Source organism: Genypterus blacodes, unplaced genomic scaffold (assembly GCF_046128005.1).
Source record: "Genypterus blacodes isolate CSIRO-AG114 ecotype Tasmania unplaced genomic scaffold, CSIRO-AGI_Gbla_v1 ptg000019l_1, whole genome shotgun sequence".
NCBI classification, from domain to species: Eukaryota; Metazoa; Chordata; class Actinopteri; order Ophidiiformes; family Ophidiidae; genus Genypterus; species Genypterus blacodes.
In genome coordinates, this window is record NW_027466832.1 from 1,234,542 (window position 1) to 1,255,000 (window position 20,459).

Consider the following 20,459-nt stretch of genomic DNA (forward strand, 5'->3'; position numbering starts at 1 on the left):
ATTTTGAAAAAGTTGACCTGGGTCATCGATTTTTGAACCTGGAGAAAACTTGTAAAGCCCATATCTGTGACAAGGAAGGAGATAGAGAGCTAAAATTTCAGACGCAGCATCCAGGCAGAAATGCCATCAATGTGTGTAAATTTGGGGCAAATTGGGGAATATTGAAAATTTTGTAAAAATGTTGACCCGGGTCATCAATTTTTGAAACTGGAGAAAACTTGAAAAGCCCATATCTGTGACAAGGAAGGAGATAGAGAGCTAAAATTTCAGACGCAGCATCCAGACAGAAATGCCATCAATTTGTGTAAATTTGGGACAAATTGGGGAATATTGAAAATTTTGGAAAAAAGTTGAACCCCGGGCTCATCAATTTTTGAAACTGGAGAAAAATTGAAAAGCCCATATCTGTGACAAGGAAGGAGATAGAGAGCTAAATTTTCAGACGCAGCATCCAGACAGAAATCCCATCAATTTGTGTAAATTTGGGACAAATTGGGGAATATTGAAAATTTGGGAAAAAAGTTGACCCCCGGGTCATCGATTTTTGAAACTGGAGAAAACTTAAAAAGCCCATATCTGTGACAAGGAAGGAGATAGAGAGCTAAAATTTCAGACGCAGCATCCAGACAGAAATGCCATCAATTTGTGTAAATTTGAGACAAATTGGGGAATATTGAACATTTTCTAAAAATGTTGACCCGCGGGTCATCGATTCTTGAAACTAGAGAAAACTTGAAAAGCCCATATCTGTGACAAGGAAGGAGATAGAGAGCTACAATTTCAGACGCAGCATCCAAGCAGAAATGCCATCAATGTGTGTAAATTTGGGGGAAATTGGGGAATATTGAAAATTTTGCAAAAAAGTTGACCCCCGGGTCATCGATTTTTGAAACTGGAGAAAACTTGAAAAGCCCATATCTGTGACAAGGAAGGAGATAGAGAGCTAAAATTTCAGACGCAGCATCCAGACAGAAATGCCATCAATTTGTGTAAATTTGGGACAAATTGGGGAATATTGAAAATTTTCTAAAAATGTTGACCCCCGGGTCATCAATTTTTGAAACTGGAGAAAACTTGAAAGCCCATATCTGTGACAAGGAAGGAGATAGAGAGCTACAATTTCAGACGCAGCATCCAGACAGAAATGCCATCAATGTGTGTAAATTTGGGGCAAATTGGGGAATATTGAAAATTTTGGAAAAAAGTTGACCCGGGTCATCAATTTTTGAAACTGGAGAAAACTTGAAAAGCCCATATCTGTGACAAGGAAGGAGATAGAGAGCTACAATTTCAGACGCAGCATCCAGGCAGAAATGCCATCAATGTGTGTAAATTTGGGGCAAATTGTGGAATATTGAAAAATTTCCAAAAATGTAGAACCGCGGGTCATCGATTCTTGAAACTAGAGAAAACTTGAAAAGCCCATATCTGTGACAAGGAAGGAGATAGAGAGCTACAATTTCAGACGCAGCATCCAGGCAGAAATGCCATCAATGTGTGTAAATTTGGGACAAATTGGGGAATATTGAAAATTTTCAAAAAGTGTTGACCCGCGGAACATCGATTCTTGAAACTAGAGAAAACTTGAAAAGCACATATCTGTGACAAGGAAGGAGATAGAGAGCTACAATTTCAGACGCAGCATCCAGGCAGAAATGCCATCAATGTGTGTAAATTTGGGGCAAATTGAGGAATATTGACAATTTTGTAAAAATGTTGACCCGGGTCATCAATTTTTGAAACTGGAGAAAACTTGAAAAGCCCATATCTGTGACAAGGAAGGAGATAGAGAGCTAAAATTTCAGACGCAGCATCCAGACAGAAATGCCATCAATTTGTGTAAATTTGAGACAAATTGGGGAATATTGAAAATTTTCTAAAAATGTTGACCCGCGGGTCATCGATTCTTGAAACTAGAGAAAACTTGAAAAGCCCATATCTGTGACAAGGAAGGAGATAGAGAGCTACAATTTCAGACGCAGCATCCAAGCAGAAATGCCATCAATGTGTGTAAATTTGGGGGAAATTGGGGAATATTGAAAATTTTGCAAAAAAGTTGACCCCCGGGTCATCAATTTTTGAAACTGGAGAAAACTTGAAAAGCCCATATCTGTGACAAGGAAGGAGATAGAGAGCTACAATTTCAGACGCAGCATCCAGGCAGAAATGCCATCAATGTGTGTAAATTTGGGGCAAATTGGGGAATATTGAAAATTTTGGAAAAAAGTTGACCCCCGGGTCATCGATTTTTGAAACTGGAGAAAACTTTAAAAGCCCATATCTGTGACAAGGAAGGAGATAGAGAGCTACAATTTCAGACGCAGCATCCAGACAGAAATGCCATCAATTTGTGTAAATTTGGGACAAATTGGGGAATATTGAAAATTTTCAAAAAGTGTTGACCCGCGGAACATCGATTCTTGAAACTAGAGAAAACTTGAAAAGCACATATCTGTGACAAGGAAGGAGATAGAGAGCTACAATTTCAGACGCAGCATCCAGGCAGAAATGCCATCAATGTGTGTAAATTTGGGGCAAATTGAGGAATATTGACAATTTTCTAAAAATGTTGACCCGGGTCATCAATTTTTGAAACTGGAGAAAACTTGAAAAGCCCATATCTGTGACAAGGAAGGAGATAGAGAGCTACAATTTCAGACGCAGCATCCAGACAGAAATGCCATCAATGTGTGTAAATTTGGGGCAAATTGGGGAATATTGAAGATTTTGGAAAAAAGTTGACCCCCGGGTCATCGATTTTTGAAACTGGAGAAAACTTTAAAAGCCCATATCTGTGACAAGGAAGGAGATAGAGAGCTAAAATTTCAGACGCAGCATCCAGACAGAAATGCCATCAATGTGTGTAAATTTGGGACAAATTGGGGAATATTGAAAATTTTCTAAAAATGTTGACCCGGGTCATCAATTTTTGAAACTGGAGAAAACTTGAAAAGCCCATATCTGTGACAAGGAAGGAGATAGAGAGCTAAAATTTCAGACGCAGCATCCAGACAGAAATGCCATCAATTTGTGTAAATTTGGGACAAATTGGGGAATATTGAAAATTTTGGAAAAAAGTTGACCTGGGTCATCGATTTTTGAACCTGGAGAAAACTTGTAAAGCCCATATCTGTGACAAGGAAGGAGATAGAGAGCTAAAATTTCAGACGCAGCATCCAGGCAGAAATGCCATCAATGTGTGTAAATTTGGGGCAAATTGAGGAATATTGACAATTTTCTAAAAATGTTGACCCGGGTCATCAATTTTTGAAACTGGAGAAAACTTGAAAAGCCCATATCTGTGACAAGGAAGGAGATAGAGAGCTGCAATTTCAGACGCAGCATCCAGGCAGAAATGCCATCAATGTGTGTAAATTTGGGGCAAATTGGGGAATATTGAAAATTTTGGAAAAAAGTTGACCCCCGGGTCATCGATTTTTTAAACTGGAGAAAACTTTAAAAGCCAATATCTGTGACAAGGAAGGAGATAGAGAGCTACAATTTCAGACGCAGCATCCAGACAGAAATCCCATCAATTTGTGTAAATTTGGGACGATATGGGGAATATTGAAAATTTTCCAAAAATGTTGACCCGGGTCATCAATTTTTGAAACTGGAGAAAACTTGAAAAGCCCATATCTGTGACAAGGAAGGAGATAGAGAGCTAAAATTTCAGACGCAGCATCCAGACAGAAATGCCATCAATTTGTGTAAATTTGGGACAAATTGGGAAATATTGAAAATTTTGAAAAAGTTGACCTGGGTCATCGATTTTTGAACCTGGAGAAAACTTGTAAAGCCCATATCTGTGACAAGGAAGGAGATAGAGAGCTAAAATTTCAGACGCAGCATCCAGGCAGAAATGCCATCAATGTGTGTAAATTTGGGGCAAATTGGGGAATATTGAAAATTTTCTAAAAATGTTGACCCGGGTCATCAATTTTTGAAACTGGAGAAAACTTTAAAAGCCAATATCTGTGACAAGGAAGGAGATAGAGAGCTACAATTTCAGACGCAGCATCCAGACAGAAATGCCATCAATTTGTGTAAATTTGAGACAAATTGGGGAATATTGAACATTTTCTAAAAATGTTGACCCGCGGGTCATCGATTCTTGAAACTGGAGAAAACTTTAAAAGCCAATATCTGTGACAAGGAAGGAGATAGAGAGCTACAATTTCAGACGCAGCATCCAGACAGAAATGCCATCAATGTGTGTAAATTTGGGGCAAATTGGGGAATATTGAAAATTTTGGAAAAAAGTTGACCCCCGGGTCATCGATTTTTGAAACTGGAGAAAACTTTAAAAGCCCATATCTGTGACAAGGAAGGAGATAGAGAGCTAACATTTCAGACGCAGCATCCAGACAGAAATGCCATCAATGTGTGTAAATTTGGGGCCAATTGTGGAATATTGAAAAATTTCCAAAAATGTAGAACCGCGGGTCATCGATTCTTGAAACTAGAGAAAACTTGAAAAGCCCATATCTGTGACAAGGAAGGAGATAGAGAGCTACAATTTCAGACGCAGCATCTAGGCAGAAATGCCATCAATGTGTGTAAATTTGGGGCAAATTGGGGAATATTGAAAATTTTGGAAAAAAGTTGACCCCCGGGTCATCGATTTTTGAAACTGGAGAAAACTTTAAAAGCCCATATCTGTGACAAGGAAGGAGATAGAGAGCTAAAATTTCAGACGCAGCATCCAGACAGAAATGCCATCAATTTGTGTAAATTTGGGACAAATTGGGGAATATTGAAAATTTTCAAAAAGTGTTGACTCGCGGAATATCGATTCTTGAAACTAGAGAAAACTTGAAAAGCACATATCTGTGACAAGGAAGGAGATAGAGAGCTACAATTTCAGACGCAGCATCCAGGCAGAAATGCCATCAATGTGTGTAAATTTGGGGCAAATTGAGGAATATTGACAATTTTCTAAAAATGTTGACCCGGGTCATCAATTTTTGAAACTGGAGAAAACTTGAAAAGCCCATATCTGTGACAAGGAAGGAGATAGAGAGCTACAATTTCAGACGCAGCATCCAGGCAGAAATGCCATCAATGTGTGTAAATTTGGGGCAAATTGGGGAATATTGAAGATTTTGGAAAAAAGTTGACCCCCGGGTCATCGATTTTTTAAACTGGAGAAAACTTTAAAAGCCCATATCTGTGACAAGGAAGGAGATAGAGAGCTAAAATTTCAGACGCAGCATCCAGACAGAAATGCCATCAATGTGTGTAAATTTGGGACAAATTGGGGAATATTGAAAATTTTCTAAAAATGTTGACCCGGGTCATCAATTTTTGAAACTGGAGAAAACTTGAAAAGCCCATATCTGTGACAAGGAAGGAGATAGAGAGCTAAAATTTCAGACGCAGCATCCAGACAGAAATGCAATCAATTTGTGTAAATTTGGGACAAATTGGGGAATATTGAAAATTTTGGAAAAAAGTTGACCTGGGTCATCAATTTTTGAACCTGGAGAAAACTTGTAAAGCCCATATCTGTGACAAGGAAGGAGATAGAGAGCTAAAATTTCAGACGCAGCATCCAGGCAGAAATGCCATCAATGTGTGTAAATTTGGGGCAAATTGGGGAATATTGAAAATTTGGGAAAAAAGTTGACCCCCGGGTCATCAATTTTTGAAACTGGAGAAAACTTGAAAAGCCCATATCTGTGACAAGGAAGGAGATAGAGAGCTAAAATTTCAGACGCAGCATCCAGACAGAAATGCCATCAATTTGTGTAAATTTTAGACAAATTGGGGAATATTGAACATTTTCTAAAAATGTTGACCCGCGGGTCATCGATTCTTGAAACTAGAGAAAACTTGAAAAGCCCATATCTGTGACAAGGAAGGAGATAGAGAGCTACAATTTCAGACGCAGCATCCAGGCAGAAATGCCATCAATGTGTGTGAATTTGGGGCAAATTGGGGAATATTGAAAATTTTCTAAAAATGTTGACCCGGGTCATCAATTTTTGAAACTGGAGAAAACTTGAAAAGCCCATATCTGTGACAAGGAAGGAGATAGAGAGCTAAAATTTCAGACACAGCATCCAGACAGAAATGCCATCAATTTGTGTAAATTTGAGACAAATTGGGGAATACTGAAAATTTTCTAAAAATGTTGACCCGCGGGTCATCGATTCTTGAAACTAGAGAAAACTTGAAAAGCCCATATCTGTGACAAGGAAGGAGATAGAGAGCTAAAATTTCAGACGCAGCATCCAGACAGAAATGCCATCAATTTGTGTAAATTTGAGACAAATTGGGGAATATTGAAAATTTTCTAAAAATGTTGACCCGCGGGTCATCGATTCTTGTAACTAGAGAAAACTTGAAAAGCCCATGTCTGTGACAAGGAAGGAGATAGAGAGCTACAATTTCAGACACAGCATCCAGGCAGAAATGCCATCAATGTGTGTGAATTTGGGGCAAATTGGGGAATATTGAAAATTTTCTAAAAATGTTGACCCGCGGGTCATCAATTTTTGAAACTGGAGAAAACTTGAAAAGCCCATATCTGTGACAAGGAAGGAGATAGAGAGCTAAAATTTCAGACGCAGCATCCAGACAGAAATGCCATCAATTTGTGTAAATTTGGGACAAATTGGGGAATATTGAAAATTTTGGAAAAAAGTTGACCTGGGTCATCAATTTTTGAACCTGGAGAAAACTTGTAAAGCCCATATCTGTGACAAGGAAGGAGATAGAGAGCTAAAATTTCAGACGCAGCATCCAGGCAGAAATGCCATCAATGTGTGTAAATTTGGGGCAAATTGGGGAATATTGAAAATTTTCTAAAAATGTTGACCCGCGGGTCATCAATTTTTGAAACTGGAGAAAACTTGAAAAGCCCATATCTGTGACAAGGAAGGAGATAGAGAGCTAAAATTTCAGACGCAGCATCCAGACAGAAATGCCATCAATTTGTGTAAATTTGAGACAAATTGGGGAATATTGAACATTTTCTAAAAATGTTGACCCGCGGGTCATCGATTCTTGAAACTAGAGAAAACTTGAAAAGCCCATATCTGTGACAAGGAAGGAGATAGAGAGCTACAATTTCAGACGCAGCATCCAGGCAGAAATGCCATCAATGTGTGTGAATTTGGGGCAAATTGGGGAATATTGAAAATTTTCTAAAAATGTTGACCCGGGTCATCAATTTTTGAAACTGGAGAAAACTTGAAAAGCCCATATCTGTGACAAGGAAGGAGATAGAGAGCTAAAATTTCAGACACAGCATCCAGACAGAAATGCCATCAATTTGTGTAAATTTGAGACAAATTGGGGAATATTGAAAATTTTCTAAAAATGTTGACCCGCGGGTCATCGATTCTTGAAACTAGAGAAAACTTGAAAAGCCCATATCTGTGACAAGGAAGGAGATAGAGAGCTACAATTTCAGACGCAGCATCCAGGCAGAAATGCCATCAATGTGTGTGAATTTGGGGCAAATTGGGGAATATTGAAAATTTTCTAAAAATGTTGACCCGGGTCATCAATTTTTGAAACTGGAGAAAACTTGAAAAGCCCATATCTGTGACAAGGAAGGAGATAGAGAGCTACAATTTCAGACGCAGCATCCAGACAGAAATGCCATCAATTTGTGTAAATTTGAGACAAATTGGGGAATATTGAAAATTTTCTAAAAATGTTGACCCGCGGGTCATCGATTCTTGAAACTAGAGAAAACTTGAAAAGCCCATATCTGTGACAAGGAAGGAGATAGAGAGCTAAAATTTCAGACGCAGTATCCAGGCAGAAATGCCATCAATGTGTGTACATTTGGGGCAAATTGGGGAATATTGAAAATTTTCTAAAAATGTTGACCCGCGGGTCATCGATTCTTGTAACTAGAGAAAACTTGAAAAGCCCATGTCTGTGACAAGGAAGGAGATAGAGAGCTACAATTTCAGACACAGCATCCAGGCAGAAATGCCATCAATGTGTGTGAATTTGGGGCAAATTGGGGAATATTGAAAATTTTCTAAAAATGTTGACCCGCGGGTCATCAATTTTTGAAACTGGAGAAAACTTGAAAAGCCCATATCTGTGACAAGGAAGGAGATAGAGAGCTAAAATTTCAGACGCAGCATCCAGACAGAAATGCCATCAATTTGTGTAAATTTGAGACAAATTGGGGAATATTGAAAATTTTCTAAAAATGTTGACCCGCGGGTCATCGATTCTTGAAACTAGAGAAAACTTGAAAAGCCCATATCTGTGACAAGGAAGGAGATAGAGAGCTAAAATTTCAGACGCAGCATCCAGGCAGAAATGCCATCAATGTGTGTACATTCGGGGCAAATTGGGGAATATTGAAAATTTTCTAAAAATGTTGACCCGGGTCATCGATTTTTGAAACTGGAGAACACTTGAAAAGCCCATATCTGTGACAAGGAAGGAGATAGAGAGCTAAAATTTCAGACGCAGCATCCAGACAGAAATGCCATCAATGTGTGTAAATTTGGGGCAAATTGGGGAATATTGAAAATTTGGGAAAAAAGTTGACCCCCGGGTCATCGATTTTTGAAACTGGAGAAAACTTGAAAAGCCCATGTCTGTGACAAGGAAGGAGATAGAGAGCTACAATTTCAGACGCAGCATCCAGGCAGAAATGCCATCAATGTGTGTAAATTTGGGGCAAATTGGGGAATATTGAAAATTTTCTTAAAATGTTGACCCGGGTCATCAATTTTTGAAACTGGAGAAAACTTTAAAAGCCCATATCTGTGACAAGGAAGGAGATAGAGAGCTAAAATTTCAGACGCAGCATCCAGGCAGAAATGCCATCAATGTGTGTAAATTTGGGGCAAATTGAGGAATATTGACAATTTTCTAAAAATGTTGACCCGGGTCATCAATTTTTGAAACTGGAGAAAACTTGAAAAGCCCATATCTGTGACAAGGAAGGAGATAGAGAGCTACAATTTCAGACGCAGCATCCAGGCAGAAATGCCATCAATGTGTGTAAATTTGGGGCAAATTGGGGAATATTGAAAATTTTGGAAAAAAGTTGACCCCCGGGTCATCGATGTTTGAAACTGGAGAAAACTTTAAAAGCCCATATCTGTGACAAGGAAGGAGATAGAGAGCTAAAATTTCAGACGCAGCATCCAGACAGAAATGCCATCAATGTGTGTAAATTTGGGACAAATTGGGGAATATTGAAAATTTTCTAAAAATGTTGACCCGGGTCATCAATTTTTGAAACTGGAGAAAACTTGAAAAGCCCATATCTGTGACAAGGAAGGAGATAGAGAGCTACAATTTCAGACGCAGCATCCAGGCAGAAATGCCATCAATGTGTGTGAATTTGTGGCAAATTGGGGAATATTGAAAATTTTCTAAAAATGTTGACCAGGGTCATCAATTTTTGAAACTGGAGAAAACTTGAAAAGCCCATATCTGTGACAAGGAAGGAGATAGAGAGCTAAAATTTCAGACGCAGCATCCAGGCAGAAATGCCATCAATGTGTGTAAATTTGGGGCAAATTGGGGAATATTGAAAATTTGGGAAAAAAGTTGACCCCCGGGTCATCAATTTTTGAAACTGGAGAAAACTTGAAAAGCCCATATCAGTGACAAGGAAGGAGATAGAGAGCTAAAATTTCAGACGCAGCATCCAGACAGAAATGCCATCAATTTGTGTAAATTTGAGACAAATTGGGGAATATTGAACATTTTCTAAAAATGTTGACCCGCGGGTCATCGATTCTTGAAACTAGAGAAAACTTGAAAAGCCCATATCTGTGACAAGGAAGGAGATAGAGAGCTACAATTTCAGACGCAGCATCCAGGCAGAAATGCCATCAATGTGTGTGAATTTGTGGCAAATTGGGGAATATTGAAAATTTTCTAAAAATGTTGACCAGGGTCATCAATTTTTGAAACTGGAGAAAACTTGAAAAGCCCATATCTGTGACAAGGAAGGAGATAGAGAGCTAAAATTTCAGACACAGCATCCAGACAGAAATGCCATCAATTTGTGTAAATTTGAGACAAATTGGGGAATATTGAAAATTTTCTAAAAATGTTGACCCGCGGGTCATCGATTCTTGAAACTAGAGAAAACTTGAAAAGCCCATATCTGTGACAAGGAAGGAGATAGAGAGCTACAATTTCAGACGCAGCATCCAGGCAGAAATGCCATCAATGTGTGTGAATTTGGGGCAAATTGGGGAATATTGAAAATTTTCTAAAAATGTTGACCCGGGTCATCAATTTTTGAAACTGGAGAAAACTTGAAAAGCCCTTATCTGTGACAAGGAAGGAGATAGAGAGCTAAAATTTCAGACGCAGCATCCAGACAGAAATGCCATCAATTTGTGTAAATTTGAGACAAATTGGGGAATATTGAAAATTTTCTAAAAATGTTGACCCGCGGGTCATCGATTCTTGAAACTAGAGAAAACTTGAAAAGCCCATATCTGTGACAAGGAAGGAGATAGAGAGCTAAAATTTCAGACGCAGCATCCAGGCAGAAATGCCATCAATGTGTGTACATTTGGGGCAAATTGGGGAATATTGAAAATTTTCTAAAAATGTTGACCCGCGGGTCATCGATTCTTGTAACTAGAGAAAACTTGAAAAGCCCATGTCTGTGACAAGGAAGGAGATAGAGAGCTACAATTTCAGACACAGCATCCAGGCAGAAATGCCATCAATGTGTGTGAATTTGGGGCAAATTGGGGAATATTGAAAATTTTCTAAAAATGTTGACCCGCGGGTCATCAATTTTTGAAACTGGAGAACACTTGAAAAGCCCATATCTGTGACAAGGAAGGAGATAGAGAGCTAAAATTTCAGACGCAGCATCCAGACAGAAATGCCATCAATGTGTGTAAATTTGGGGCAAATTGGGGAATATTGAAAATTTGGGAAAAAAGTTGACCCCCGGGTCATCGATTTTTGAAACTGGAGAAAACTTGAAAAGCCCATGTCTGTGACAAGGAAGGAGATAGAGAGCTACAATTTCAGACGCAGCATCCAGGCAGAAATGCCATCAATGTGTGTAAATTTGGGGCAAATTGGGGAATATTGAAAATTTTCTTAAAATGTTGACCCGGGTCATCAATTTTTGAAACTGGAGAAAACTTTAAAAGCCCATATCTGTGACAAGGGAGGAGATAGAGAGCTAAAATTGCAGACGCAGCATCCAGACAGAGATGCCATCAATTTGTGTAAATTTGGGACAAATTGGGGAATATTGAAAATTTTCTAAAAATGTTGACCCGCGGGTCATCGATTCTTGTAACTAGAGAAAAATTGAAAAGCCCATGTCTGTGACAAGGAAGGAGAAAGAGAGCTACAATTTCAGACGCAGCATCCAGGCAGAAATGCCATCAATGTGTGTAAATTTGGGGCAAATTGGGGAATATTGAAAATTTTGGAAAAAAGTTGACCCCCGGGTCATCGATTTTTGAAACTGGAGAAAACTTTAAAAGCCCATATCTGTGACAAGGAAGGAGATAGAGAGCTAAAATTTCAGACGCAGCATCCAGACAGAAATGCCATCAATTTGTGTAAATTTGGGGCAAATTGGGGAATATTGAAAATTTTCTAAAAATGTTGACCCGCGGGTCATCGATTCTTGAAACTAGAGAAAACTTGAAAAGCCCATATCTGTGAAAAGGAAGGAGATAGAGGCTTCTGTGTTCTTCTGATGAAGGCATCATGTAAATTGTGATATACATGAACTTGAGTGTAGTCATGTGTACACGGTGACTTGAACTGGGTCTGTCTCACCTATAAAGAGCCTCTGTGTGGCTGCGCTCCTCGTTTACGGCAATACCACTCTGAACACGGAAGTAAGAGGAGGTGTGTGTGAGCTCCAGGCGTGCGTGTATTTTGACTGATCCTGTGCGGCAACTTTGATTTTGAGTTTGAACTGTGGCGTTTCTTTAAGCCCAGATTTTTCGTTTCTTTGATAGCTCGGTTTTTGGAGCCACCCCCAGCAGTTTTGACTGTCTGGGGGACACTTTAAGTTATTTGTTTGTTTGGTTTGTGTTTTCCTGATGGAAAATAGTTTATACTGTGCTCCAAGTATGGTGAGAACCAGAGGAAAGGGAGCCAGAGTCGCTGCACCGGGCCCGGACCGGACGGCCGAGGCAATCGAGCCGATGGTGAAAGACGATCGGGCGTACAGGACCGTGGACGGTCAGAATATGACGGGAGAAATGGAGGACACACGTGCGGTGACAGCTCCTGACGTAGCCGAAAATGCGGAAGGAGGAAGAGGGCAGGAGAGAGAAATCATCAGAGAGGAAGAGATACGGATTATTAAGGATAAAGCTGAAGAGTTTCAGCAAAATTTAACGCTCGCCCTGGAGCTGATTGGAGAAGATAAAGTGACCGCAATGGAGCTGATCCAGGCAATACAAGACACTTGTGGGAAAATCATGGCCTGCCGGTACACGGGCAGAAATAAATATGAGATCACAATGAATCACCTGAAGGGGAAAGAAAGACTATTGGACGGCATAAAAATTGGACAGACCGCGATCATGTCCAAGGAGTTATGTAATGATGAGCTGGTGGTCTCGTTTCTGGGGCTGCCGGCGTATATCACGGACAGCGTCATTCTGGGCAAGCTGAACAGCTGGGGAGTGAGTGCAGTATCCCCGATCATCAGGAGAATGTGGCCGGGAACTAGAATTGCTGACGGAACAAGATACGTGAAAGTTAAATTCACGGAGACGGTCCAATCACTTCCATATTCGACCAAGTTTGAGACGGCTTTTGGAGCAGAGTTCTTCAGAGTTTTGCACGACAAACAGGTGAAAGTGTGCAGACAGTGCATACAGACTGGTCATATCCTGAGGGACTGTCCAGATTTCCTTTGTAGAAAATGTGGAGAGCAGGGGCACTATGCAAGGGAGTGCATGGGCAGAGGGAACAAATGCCAGAGCTGCAAAAAGGAGAGCAGCAGATGTGTTTGTGAGGACGTTGATCATGCTCCAGGGACGGGAGGAAAGCAACGTGAGGAGCAGGAAGAATCGAGAGAGAATATCTCTGAGAGGGAGGAGACCGAGAAGGATCGTGCGGAGGGGGAAGCGGAGAAAGGAAGAGACATACTGGAGTCGGACGGAGAGCAAGGAATGGAGGTGAGAGGATCGACAGCTGAGGTGCCGGGACATGGAGACGCAGCAGAGGGGCAGAGTGTGGATACATCGGAGAGAAAGGAGAGGAAGGTGAAAATTGTTCAACTTCAGCGGCCCCCAGAATCAGACTCAGAGATATGCTTGACGGGGTCTCAAGAGTCGGGGAACTCGGAGTCTGATATGGACCTCGGAAACAGCCAGGAGCTGGGGAAGAGAAGACTGCAATGGATGCTGAAGACAAGGGGATCAAAAAGAGGAAAAAGTAAGACGTGAACTGTAGCATAAAGATGATGGGCCTGATTTATCTCTATGTATTTACAATGTTAAAAATACTATCGCAAAACACAAACGGCTTAAGATGTATTAACAAGATGCGAGATGTTTTAAGGGTGGATACTTTTGACATCCTCTGTGTACAAGAGACTAAGTGGACAAGGGAGTGGAGAAGCTATCTGAGGGATACATGGGCTGGGAAAGTGTGGGCAAACAACGGTGTAAATGGACGAGCCGGAGTCGCTATTTTTGCTAAAGGAGATAAGATCCAAAATGTTAAGGAAATAGTGAAGGATGATGAGGGAAGGGTGATCGGTATTGAATTTATTTACAGGAATGTGCTTTACAAACTTTTGAATATTTATGCACCGAATGAGGACAACAAGCGTGGAATTTTCTTTGATCAACTAAAACCGCATTTGGGAGGGAACATTTGTGTAGTGGGGGATTTTAACTGTGCACTTACGAGATTGGATATATCAAGCAACAATACATACAAAAGTGATATAAGTAGGAAATCGCTAAATGAGCTTTTTGACTATTTCAACCTGGTAGATCTGTGGAGGGTGCGCAATATGGGAGAAAGGGGCTTTTCCAGACGACAGACGGTTCTGGGGAAACTTAAACAGTCCAGGATTGACTTATGTCTATTAGCATCTGGGCTGGAAAAAAAGATTTCAAAATGCTGGTATGAGTTCACAGGGTTTAGCGATCATGCAAGGTTATGGGTGGAGCTGGGGGAGAAAGAGCACAAAGGTGGAGGGTTATGGTGTTTAAATAACAGTGTTTTGCTGGATGGAAAATATAGGGAGAAAGTTGAAAATCTACTGAAAGAAAGAAAAAGAGAACTGCAGGGTGAGGGTTGTATAAATATGGGGGAGTGGTGGGAGGAGGTGAAATTGCACATCAAAAAAGTGACAATAAACTATTGTAAAAATAAAATGGAGAAGGAAAGAAGGACTGAGTATAGTTTAAGAGACCAGATTAATAAAGAGCTGGAAAGGTCGATTGCAGAGGAAAACTTCAACAATCTAAAATATCTCATGCTGAGAAAACAATTAGATGAGCTTGAGAAGAAACGGAGCAGAGGGGCAGCTATCAGATCAAGGATGAAGGATATTTTAGAAGGGGAAAAGAATACAAGTTTCTTTTTAGGGCTTGAAAAAAGACAGCAAAAGAAAGCTCATCTGCAAAACCTGAAAAATGAAGAGGGTAAGACAATGGAGAAGACAGGGGAAATGCTGGAGGTGGCTCATAAACATTTTAAAAAACTTTTTTCAAAGATGGAGGTAAACTCTACAGACCACAGTGTTTTTGAAGGGATAGAAAAAAAATTAGGGGAAGAGGACAGAGCAGACTGTGATAAAAACATAACAGAGGAAGAATTGGAAAGAGCAATAAATGGTTTGAATAAGAACAAAAGTCCAGGGCTGGATGGGTTATCGGGGGAATTTTACATCACCTTTAAACAGGTGATAAAGCCAATTCTCCTGAGAATCTTTCAATGCATGGAGCGGGAGGGGAAAGCATCTGGGGACTTCTTCACGGGGCTAATCCGAGTGGTGTATAAGAATAAGGGTGACAAAGGTGATTTGGGGAATTATAGGCCAATTAGTCTGCTAAATACAGATTATAAAATACTGGCTAAAATCCTGGCAAACAGATTGAAGGAGGTGATAGGCACAGTGGTGAATCCCTGTCAGTGTTATGGTGTGGTAGGGAGAGACATTAGTGACATCATCTTATCGATCCAGGACATCTTTGACAAAATGAATCAGAAGGGAGGGCTGTACATAGGGGTTGATTTAGAGAAGGCGTTTGATAGGGTGGATCATGATTTTTTGTTTAAAACACTGGGAAAGATGGGTTTCGGGGAAGGTTTCACTAAATGGATTAGGTTAATATATAGGAATGCCATCAGTAGGGTGAAAATAAACGGGAGGTTAACTGAGAGCTTCGCTCTGGAGAGGTCAATCAGGCAAGGATGCCCGCTTTCAGCTATGTTATACTCCATAGCGGCAGAACCCTTGTCTGCCCTCATTAGGAGGGACCCAGGGATTTTGGGGATTGAAATGGAAGATAAAACGGACACGAAAATCTACCAGTACGCAGATGACATAAGTATTACGGTTAGGGATGAGAGGAGTGTAGACAGGGTGCTGCAGCATGTAGAGTGCTATGAGAGGGCATCTGGGGCCAAAATCAATGGGGAAAAAACCGAGCTAATGGGCTTTGGTGATGGTTTCGATTGTGTAAATAAATGGAATTTTGTAAAGAGAAATGAAATGGTGAAGGTTTTGGGTGTATACGTAGGTAAGAATCGAGATGCAGCAACAAAACGTGGGGTGAAATAGAGGGAAAAATCAAAATGCGATTGGATTTCTGGTCCGGGAGGAAATTGAATCTAAGGGGTAAAGTGATAGTAACTAACGCCCTCCTCCTGTCCAAGTGTCAGTATGCGCTAAGAGTCTGTGAAATGCCGGACAGGGTAATAGGAAAGCTGAATGACATGATGAGTGCTTTCATCTGGAATAAAAAACAGCATTTGATAGCCAGGAAGGTGCTCATCAATGGGCAGAAGGAGGGCGGTTTGAAATTGGTGGACCTGAAAAGTAAAAAGCTTAGTGCACGGATTCGACTGTTAGGGAAATTTATGGGAAACGCAAAGATTTACGCGTGGCAGAAGTGCCTCGACTCTTGCCTACAGGGGTGGGATAATAGAGGAGTGTTTAATCTATGTAGGGAAACGGAGCAAAGGGAAAGAGCACAGGTTAATGCATTTACAGGGGAAATACTTGAAGCGTGGAATATTTTACTGGGGGATTTAAAGTTTAGATGTGAGACTGCGGAGCAGGTGTTACACCAACCAGTTTTCAGAAATCCGGCAATAAGGTGTCAGGGGAAGGTATTTTCAGGGAGGTACTTGGAGGAACTAGGTTTAAATCAGGTGAAGCACTTTATCCAAAGAGGTGGTGGATTTCTGCAGGAGGAAGTAATCCAGGAGGTCAGGGGAAGATTAGGGAAAGTGAGACCAATAGAGATCAAAAGACTATGCCAGAGAATTTTAGAGGGGTTACCTCGTAGCTGGGTGGCGCTGGTGAAGGGGAGGAGGGCAGAGAAGGCTCTGGAGTTGGTCAGTTTCTCCCTCATCCAAGGAGGGAAAGAGCATGACATACGATCAGTTAACTCCAAGATACTATATAGAGTGTTTTTGGGAAAGGAAAAGAAGAAAGCGGCAGCTGAGGAAGTATGGCTAAGGCAGTTCCATGGGCTTCAGAGGGAGCACATTTGGTCAGATCTAAATGTGAAGTTCATTTCATCAGAGTGCTTTGATACAAATTTCAGGCTCAGACACAATAGAATATTTGTCAGTTTGGTGCTAAACCAGATAAATAGACTCAACAGCAAGGTTTGTGATATATGTGAGGTGGAAGTGGAGACATTTAGGCACTTTATTTTTGAATGTAAGGAGTTAAAAGTGTTTTTTGAGAAACTGGACCAATGCTTTCAAAAATGTAGAGTCACAATCACGGAAAAGGAAAAATGGGAGAGGTTTTTTCTATTTGGGTATAAGGAAAGGAAAGCAGGGGTGAACAAATGGCTTATCAATTACATTCTGAGTTATGCCAAACATGTCATCAGACTTCGGAGAAACTATTCACATTTCGAGGACAAAAAAGTGAACATCTGGAGATTTTTCTGTAACTTTATGAAAAGGAATGTGAGTCTGCTGTGGGATGGTGGGGACAAGAATTTCAAACAAAAGGTGCTGGAAGATAACTGTCTATTTGTGTGTGAGGGGTGATGGGTGAAGGAAAAAAAAAAAAAAGATGTGATGAATGGTGTTATGGATTGTTGGAAATAATTTGATTTGATTTGAAATGACTTGTATTTACTTGTGTAAAATGTATTTGTAAAAATATTTATTTTTTGATAATACAAGAAAAAAAAAAAAAACATGCCTGATCTCGTCTGATCTAGGAAACTAAGCAGCGTCGGGCCAGGTTAGTACTTGGATGGGAGACCGCCTGGGAATACCCGGTGCCGTAAGCATTTTGGCCCTCTGAGCAGCAGGCCTCACCTGGTCCTCCTCCCTCATGTTTCACTCCCTCTGTGAACATGCAATTTCCCTCGGGAGAATAAAGTTGTATCTTAATTTATCTGAAATGTTAGTGTTCTTCTGATGAAGGCATCATGTAAATTGTGATCTACATGAACTTGAGTGTAGTCATGTGTACACGGTGACTTGAACCTGGTCCGTCTCACCTATAAAGAGCCTTTGTGTGGCTGCTCTCCTCGTTTACGGCCATACCACTCTGAACACGCCTGATCTCGTCTGATCTCGGAAGCTAAGCAGCGTCGGGCCAGGTTAGTACTTGGATGGGAGACCGCCTGGGAATACCCGGTGCCGTAAACATTTTGTCCCTCTGAGCAGCAGGCCTCACCTGGTCCTCCTCCCTCATGTTTCACTTCCTCTGTCAACACCCAATTTCCCTCAGGAGAATAAAGTTGTATCTTATCTTATCTTATATGAAAGCATACATTCAGAAAATGAGTATTGCACATGGGCATAATATGAGAAGATTGAATGCACATGAGAAGTGAAGTACACGAGCCACTGTGTGACAATGATGATGATGATGAGGATGAAAGTGAGCGTCAGAGATGTTAGTGGTCCCTCTGTATGTTCTATGTGATGATTATCAGTTTCATTAGGTAAGACTTCATTGTCCAGAAATGTGTGTTTCTGATGAAGGCATCATGTAAATTGTGATATACATGAACTTGAGTGTAGTCATGTGTACACGGTGACTTGAACTGGGTCTGTCTCACCTATAAAGAGCCTCTGTGTGGCTGCTCTCCTCGTTTATGGCCATACCACTCTGAACACGCCCGATCTCGTCTGATCTCGGAAGCTAAGCAGCGTCGGGCCAGGTTAGTACTTGGATGGGAGACCGCCTGGGAATACCCGGTGCAGTAAGCATTTTGGCCCTCTGAGCAGCAGGCCTCACCTGGTCCTCCTCCCTCATGTTTCACCCCCTCTGTCAACACGCAATTTCCCTTGGGAGAATAAAGTTGTATCTTATCTTATCTTATATGAAAGCATACATTCAGAAAATGAGTATTGCACATGGTCATAATATGAGAAGATTGAATGCACATGAGAAGTGAAGTACACGAGCCACTGTGTGACAATGATGATGATGATGATGAAAGTGAGCGTCAGAGATGTAAGTGGTCCCTCTGTATGTTCTATGTGATGATTATCAGTTTCATTAGGTAAGACTTCATTATCCAGAAATGTGTGTTTCTGATGAAGGCATCATGTAAATTGTGATATACATTACATTACATTACATTACGATCATTTGGCAGACGCTTTTATCCAAAGCGACTTACATTACATTACATTACCACCCTTCGCAGAGGGGGGAGCAATTGAGGGTTCGGTGCCTTGCTCAGGGGCACCTCGGCAGGGGCTCGAACCGGCGACCCTCCTCTATACATGAACTTGAGTGTAGTCATGTGTACACGGTGACTTGAACCTGGTCCGTCTCACCTATAAAGAGCCTCTGTGTGGCTGCTCTCCTCGTTTATGGCCATACCACTCTGAACACGCCCGATCTCGTCTGATCTCGGAAGCTAAGCAGCGTCGGGCCAGGTTAGTACTTGGATGGGAGACCGCCTGGGAATACCCGGTGCCGCAAGCATTTTGGCCCTCTGAGCAGCAGGCCTCACCTGGTCCTCCTCCCTCATGTTTCACTCCTTCTGTCAACACGCAATTTCCTTCTGGAGAATAAAGTTGTATCTTATCTTATCTGAAATGTTAGTGTTCTTCTTATGAAGGCATCATGTAAATTGTGATATACATGAACTTGAGTGTAGTCATGTGTACACGGTGACTTGAACTGGGTCTGTCTCACCTATAAAGAGCCTCTGTGTGGCTGCTCTCCTATTTTACAGCCATACCACTCTGAACACGCCCGATCTCGTCTGATCTCAGAAGCTAAGCAGCGTTGGGCCAGGTTTGTACTTGGATGGGAGACCGCCTGGGAATACCCGGTGCTGTTAGCATTTTGGCCCTCTGAGCAGCAGGCCTCACCTGGTCCTCCTCCCTCATGTTTCACTCCCTCTGTAAACACGCAATTTCCCTCGGGAGAATAAAGTTGTATCTTATCTTATCTTATATGAAAGCATACATTCAGAAAATGAGTATTGCACATGGTCATAATATGAGAAGATTGAATGCACATGAGAAGTGAAGTACACGAGCCACTGTGTGACAATGATGATGATGATGAGGATGAAAGTGAGCGTCAGAGATGTTAGTGGTCCCTCTGTATGTTCTATGTGATGATTATCAGTTTCATTAGGTAAGACTTCATTATCCAGAAATGTGTGTTTCTGATGAAGGCATCATGTAAATTGTGATATACATGAACTTGAGTGTAGTCATGTGTACACGGTGACTTGAACTGGGTCTGTCTCACCTATAAAGAGCCTCTGTGTGGCTGCTCTCCTCGTTTACGGCCATACCACTCTGAACACGCCCGATCTCGTCTGATCTTGGAAGCTAAGCAGTGTCAGGCCAGGTTAGTACTTGGATGGGAGACTGCCTGGGAATACCCGGTGCCGTAAGCATTTTGGCCCTCTGAGCAGCAGGCCTCACCTGGTCCTCCTCCCTCATGTTTCACTCCCTCTGTCAACACCCAATGTCCCTCGGGAGAATAAAGTTGTTTCTTATCTTATCTTATATGAAAGCATACATTCAGAAAATGAGTATTGCACATGGTCATAATATGAGGAGATTGAATGCACATGAGAAGTGAAGTACACGAGCCTCTGTGTGACGATGATGATGATGAAAGTGAGCGTCAGAGATGTTAGTGGTCCCTCTGTATGTTCTATGTGATGATTATCAGTTTCATTGGGTTATACTTCATTATCCAGAAATGTGTGTTTCTGATGAAGGCATCATGTAACTTGTGATATACATGAACTTGAGTGTGTTCATGCGTACACAGCGTCTGATCTCGGAAGCTAAGCAGCGTCGGGCCAGGTTAGTAC

The 20,459-nt window shown here is 41.2% G+C and overlaps 5 non-coding genes across 5 annotated transcripts; all 5 read left to right on the forward strand.

Annotated features, from left to right (window-relative positions):
• Positions 1–17,689: 17,689 nt before the first annotated feature.
• On the forward strand, positions 17,690–17,808 carry LOC142991572 (5S ribosomal RNA). Its single transcript, XR_012960941.1, has one exon. It is a non-coding gene; the product is annotated as a 5S ribosomal RNA (ribosomal RNA).
• Positions 17,809–18,256: 448 nt separating this feature from the next.
• Positions 18,257–18,375, forward strand: LOC142991603 (5S ribosomal RNA). The gene has a single exon (XR_012960971.1). It is a non-coding gene; the product is annotated as a 5S ribosomal RNA (ribosomal RNA).
• A 608-nt stretch (positions 18,376–18,983) lies between these two features.
• LOC142991592 (5S ribosomal RNA) lies at positions 18,984–19,102 on the forward strand. The gene has a single exon (XR_012960961.1). It is a non-coding gene; the product is annotated as a 5S ribosomal RNA (ribosomal RNA).
• Positions 19,103–19,347: 245 nt separating this feature from the next.
• Positions 19,348–19,466, forward strand: LOC142991525 (5S ribosomal RNA). The gene has a single exon (XR_012960926.1). It is a non-coding gene; the product is annotated as a 5S ribosomal RNA (ribosomal RNA).
• A 448-nt stretch (positions 19,467–19,914) lies between these two features.
• On the forward strand, positions 19,915–20,033 carry LOC142991509 (5S ribosomal RNA). Its single transcript, XR_012960910.1, has one exon. It is a non-coding gene; the product is annotated as a 5S ribosomal RNA (ribosomal RNA).
• Positions 20,034–20,459: the final 426 nt, after the last annotated feature.